The sequence below is a fragment of the Balaenoptera acutorostrata genome, chromosome 2 (assembly GCF_949987535.1).
Source record: "Balaenoptera acutorostrata chromosome 2, mBalAcu1.1, whole genome shotgun sequence".
In the NCBI taxonomy this organism is placed as follows: domain Eukaryota; kingdom Metazoa; phylum Chordata; class Mammalia; order Artiodactyla; family Balaenopteridae; genus Balaenoptera; species Balaenoptera acutorostrata.
The window spans coordinates 107,987,972-107,994,455 of record NC_080065.1 but is presented as its reverse complement, the minus strand read 5'-3'; positions in this window follow the sequence as shown (position 1 = coordinate 107,994,455).

The window sequence follows — 6,484 nt, the reverse complement described above, 5'->3', positions numbered from 1 at the left end:
CTACATGTATGGAAGTACCACTGAAGGAAGCACTTTAAAGCCAAGGAGTGATAAAATCAGATTTCATTTTACTTCATCTTTTGGGGAGAGTGATGTGTCTGCAGATTATAGGTGAGAGAGAAGAGCACATTTTAATATTTAAGGCTGGTATTAGCATGATGATTACAGAAATAGGAAATAAAAACATGGAGTCTAGGGATATTTAGGGGATAAATGATAGGTGGAACAACTGACTGGATATAAGAGGATTGGAGCCTAGCTGGGGGTAAAAAGCAGTTAGGAGAGATGCCCAAGATTCTGATTTGGGTTACCAGTTGAATGGTAGGGCCATACACTAAAATAGGGAACACTAGAGTAAAAGCAGTTTGGGAAGAGGGAGGAGAATTTGAAATACTTAAATCAAGGCTCCCCATGAATATTCCAGTGAAAATTTTACCTCACAAGAGGATACATATATATAACTCAAAAGATGTACATATTTAGATTTATCAGCATAGAGGTTGTATTGGAAACTAGATAGCTGAAAAAACTTCCCAGAGGTTGAAAACTTCCCAGAGGTAGAAAAAGGAAGATTCCCTATGACTGATGCATAAGGATGACAGCATTTAAGGGCTATAAAAAAAAAAAAAAAAAAAAAAAAAAAAAACCTGAAAAATACCTATTCAGATATTTTGCCCCTATCTATCCATCTATCTATTTTTATTGACTTTATTTTTAAGAGCAGCTTAAAGTTCATAGCAAAATTAAGGGGAAGGTACAGAAATATCCTGTATACCTTCTGTCTCCAAACATGCATAGCCTTCCCCATTATAAAAAAATCCCCTATCAAAGTGGTATATTTGTTACAATGGATAAACCTACACTGACCCACCATTATCACCCCAAGTCCATAGTTAACTTTACAGTTCACCCTTGGTGTTATACATTCTGTGGGACTGGAAAAATGTATAATGATATTTATTCATAATTATGATATCATATAGAGAATTTTCACTGCTTTAAGAATTCTCTATTCTGTACCCATTTATCCCTACTCTACCTTCTCAATCCCTGGCAACCACAGATCTTTTTTACTATCTCCTTAGTTTTGCTTTTTCCAGAATATCATATAGTTGGAATTGTACAGTGCATAGTCTTTTCAGATTATCTTTTTTCACTTAGTAATATGCATTTAAAGTTTCTCCATGTCTTGTTATGGCTTGATAGCACATTTATTTTTAGTGACAAATAATATTCTATTTTCTGGATAGACCACAATTTATTTATTCACTCACCTACCTCTTGGTAGCTCCAAGTTTTGGCAGTTATAAACAAAGCTATTATAAACATCCATATGCAGGTTTTTGTGTGGACATAACTTTTCAACTTCCTTATGTCACTACCAAGGAGCACAATTGCTGGATCACATGTTAAGCGTATATTTAGTTTGGTAGAAAAAAATAAATTAAATAAAATAAAATTTAAATTTAAAAAACCACCAAACTGTCTGCAAAGTGGCTGTACCATTTTTCATTCCCACCAACAATGAATGAGAGTTCTTGTTGCTCCACATCCTCAACAGCATTTGGTGTTGTCAGATGTTGGTTATCCTAATACGACTGTAGTGTTCTCATTGTTTACATGTTTGTTTTTTCTGATAACATAGTTTTCATATGTCTATTTGCCATCTGATTTTCTTCTTTGTGAGGTGTTTGTTAAAATTTTTGGACCATTTTTAATTGGCTTGTTTTTTTATTGTTGAATTTTTATAGTCCTTTGTATATTTTTGATAATAGTCCTTTATCAGATGCCTTTTGCAAATATGAGTAAAAGTATAAAGGTTAGAAAAAAAAGGTCATCTCCATGGAGCTGTGAGTAGCTCCATTCAGTTAAGAGGGTGGCAACAAGGACCTACTGTATAGCACAAGGAACTCTGCTCAATATTATGTAACAACCTAAATGGGAAAAGAATTTGAAAAAGAATAGACACATGTATATGTATAACTGAATCACTTTGCTGTACACCTGAAACTAACACAACATTGTTAATTAAGTATACTCCAATATAAAATAAAAAGTTTAAAAAAAGAATAAACCACATGATACTGGAAAAAAATAAAGTGGCAAGCAAATGAAAAATAATCATTGTTAAGAGTGGAATGGGATGAAGAAAAGTGTGTATGTATGGGAGAGCTGGGAGGAGGTGTGTGAACTGAATGCCGAACTAAGGACTTAAGATTTTATTCAGCAAGCAACAGAGAGCAAAACAGGTACTCAAGTGGGACAGTGACTCAATTAGGGCTGATTCCACCATTCCATTTAGAAGTACAATTAACTCTTGATTACATTGTGCCTTGTTAACATAATTAAGCTTTTAAACCTGGGTTGCTGAGCTCCAACAATTACATAATTGTTGGAATGACTGCCACAAAAATGTATGTTCCCCAACTTGGGCAGTATCATCAGGAGAAGATCAGCACTGCTCGGAAGTCCTTTATATATCCCTGGTCAACAACTGTTTCCCCCCCCCCCCAAAGGCTATATGAAACCCTCATCATTAAGCTGTAGTCCGTTATACAGAAATTATAGAGCTTCATGTTTTGTTTAACAAAGGTCTAAATTCAGGTAAAATAAAAATAGATTTTATAATAATGCACCTATACAACATCAACTGTACCTTAACAAACCAGTGATCAAAGCAGTTTTGACTACCACCTCAAATATGTTATTTTGAAGTAAAAATTGATCCTAGTGAATATGATATATGAGCAGAGCTGTTGCTTAAGTGCTTTGGCTATTCTATGTTTTATGTATAAGACCTGTTTCTATTCATCAAGCATCATAAATAAAGGAATTAAAAAATAAAACAGAACAGCAAAACCACTGTTGCCTCCTAGTTCTAGAATCATCAGTTTAAGCAGTGAACTGTCACCAATGATTTCAATTATGCAGTCTAGGCACCAAATGAATGATGAAGATTTACTATATCTCCACTATACAGTGGGTGACGCATTATAGCATTTTACTGAATACTATACAATTAGCTAAGCACCTTACAAAACCACAGTGTATTCTCCAATATATACCAACATCGCAAAAATTATCCTGAAGTATTATCCTAAATAGGTTCATTTTTTATCTTTCCAAGATGAAGAGGCAAAGGCAGGTGACATTTTAACTGTAGATTTGCAGTTTTATCACTGAATGAGATCTAAGCAATGACTAAAGAAATACCCTTCATTTGTAGAAGACATATGTACTGCAGTCTTCAAATACTAAAATATTTCAAACTATACAAGAGGCGAAGGAACCTAAAATTCTGGTAAATTCTTGGGAATGTAACTCACTTTTCTTCTTCAGCATCACCTCAGTCAGTCACAGTAGCTTGAATCTTATATGGTGTGATATGATGGGGCCAATTAATACCAGAATATCCTTTGCTCCTGCTGACCTGCAATCAAGTCTGTCTTGTTTACAAGAGGAATACTTATTCTACCTAAATCACTATTCCTTTAGAAGCCTTCACTTAAAATATAAGGACCATATTACTTGAAAATGACTCATAAACTGATAAGCATCTACTAATTCATATAATTCAGGAGCTGTCATCTAGTTTAGCAATACTTAACTTGAGAAATAGGACGGGAAATGATTTTTATTAGAACCTACTTCATGGAAGGTGCTTGACATCCTCAGAACTCTCTAAATTAGTATTATTAACGACAGAAGGAGAAGGCTCCCAAGCAGCCCAGCTCCCCTCCTCCACTCAGCAGCTAGAGCACTCACTCATAATCAGCACAAATGTAATAATCCCTCTTCCTCTCAGGATAAAGTGCGTCTTGCTTCTTTTGTATTCCTAGCTGAGAGTTAAGACAAATACTAGGACAAAGTGTATGTAACTTGGCCTGTGAAAAGGAAAGAACAAGGAGGGACTAACGGTGCAAAATTTTCAACCCTAGAATCTCTAGTATTCATCACCTCCAGGCGGGGAAAGGGGAAAGATAATAAAGTATGGGTTAGAATAAATTCCAGCCCCCAGGAAGCAGTTTGATTCTAATGAGGAAAATCTGGTGATATCTGAATTTTGAAAAGTTCTAATTTATTTGGTAACATAATGAAAAAAAACCATGTGGTTACAAAGTTAGAGCATTTCGTATTGGGTAAATATGATACTGATTTATTATATTCTCCAAGTAAGCAATTGTCAAAATATGGAAAATAGGAATTGTGGAATATTAACCACTCAGAAAAAAGTAAACAACAATGAATTACTGAATTCATCATTTCATTTCCAAGGGAATATTTTATCTTTTCTAGTAAGGTTTTCAATCGGTCTGCTAGGAAATGTTTAAGTTGTCTCACAGCTATAAGAACTGTTCTCTCACCAAGGAGGCTTTAAACTTCACTCCATTAAATAGCTAGACAGTCTTTTGAAAGACTCCCTACTAGTGATCTATGTAAATAGTATCACACAGTAGACTTAGGATCACCATGACCATGATAAATAGTGTATGCAACATAATATTTAAATAATTTATTAGTGTTTGAGTCTATTTTGGAAAAACAATGAATATTTTTATATGCAATAAAGATCTTATCAATCAGAGAGGCTATATAAAATTATTTGAGATTTACAATGAATAGCTAGATCCTAGAAGATGAACAGCATTGTCTATACTTAAGATGAAAAACAACGTAACTTCTGCTTAGGCAACACTTTTTCTGGTTTATGTAGTTCAAAATCTTTAAAAAACCTATGTAACAATTACAAAAGTGGTCAATATTAAAATATATAAAGTAAAATGTCTACCTGAGCAGATGTTGTGAAATACATCTTCAGCAAAGAAATCTTCCAAATCAAGTACACAATTATTTGCCAATTTTTGGCCAAAATGTTTGAGTATGTTTTTTTTTTTTTATTAGAACCTGCTAATACTCAATTATCTGGATTTTGCACTAAGTAATAATCCAGTACCAGACAACATAAGATGTAACAACTATATAGAAACCTATATATGCATATATATTATTCATACTTTATTAATATAAAAGATTAATAGATTTAAGGCCTTTATAACTAGAGTTTCTTCTAAATAACTTCTTTGTGTATTAATATTAATTCTTGCTTTGATTTGCATTTCTATTCACCCTTCACATTAGTCTACATCAATCTGCTGTTGTCTGAAAAACACATTATTCTAATAAATTATTTTTTAAAAATCAGTTTCTGTGCTACTCAAGATGTTTGTTCTCGGAGTCTGAAATTGTAGATCTTTATATACAATGCCACTGGTGATTCTTTAGGATATTATAACCTGGATTGATCACCTGTTTTTGTAAATAGACACAGCTGTAAGGATTAGAAAAAGGTCCATTTAAAATCATTTAGAGGACACCTTCAAGATGGTGGAGGAGTAAGACATGGAGATCACCTTCCTCCCCACAAATACAACAGAAATACATCTACATGTGGAACAACTCCTACAGGACACCTACTGAATGCTGGCAGAAGACCTCAAACTTCCCAAAAGGCAAGAAACTCCTCACGTACCCGGGTAGGGCAAAAGAAAAAAGGAAAAAAAGAGACAAAAGAATAGGGACGGGATCTGTACCTCAGGGAGGGAGCTGTGAAGGAGGAAAGTTTCCACACACTAGGAAGCCCCTTCATTGGTGGAGATGGCGGGGGGGAAGCTTGTGAGCCATGGAGGAGAGCGCAGCAACACGGGTACAGAGGGCAAAGCAGATTCTTGCACAGAGGATCAGTGCCGACCAGCACTCACCAGCCCAAGACGCTTGTCTGCTCACCCGCCAGGGCGGGTGGGGGCTGGGAGCTGAGGCTTGGGCTTTGGAGGTCAGATCCCAGGGAGAGGACTGGGGTTGGCTGCGTGAACACAGCCTGTAGGGGGGACTAGCATGCCACAGCTGGCTGGGAGGGAATCTGAGAAAAAGTCTGGAACAGCCTAAGAGGAAAGAGACCATTGTTTCAGGGTGCGTGAGGAGAAGGGATTCAGAGCACTCCTTAAACAAGCTCCAGACACGGGTGCGAGCTGCAGCTTTCAGCGCGGACACCAGAGGCTGGCATGAAGCGCTAGGCTACTGCTGCAGCCACCAAGGAGCCTGTGGGCAAGCACAGGTCACTATCCACAACTCCCCTCCCGGGAGCCTGTGCAGCCCACCACTGTCAGGGTCCCATGATCCAGGGACAACTTCCCCGGGAAAACACATTGTGCACCTCAGGCTGTTGCAACATCATGCCAGCCTCTGCTGCCGAAGGCTGGTCCCACATTCTGTACCCCTCCCTCTGCCCGGCCTGAGTGAGCCAGAGCCCCCTAATAAGCCGCTCCTTTATCCCCCTCTTATCTGGGTGGGGAAAAGACACCCTCATGTGACCTACACACAGAGGCAGAGCCAAATACAAAGCTGAACCCCAGGAGCTGTGCGAACAAAGAAGAGAAAAGGAAATCCCTCCCAGTACTGTCAGGAGCAGGGGATTAGATCTCCACAT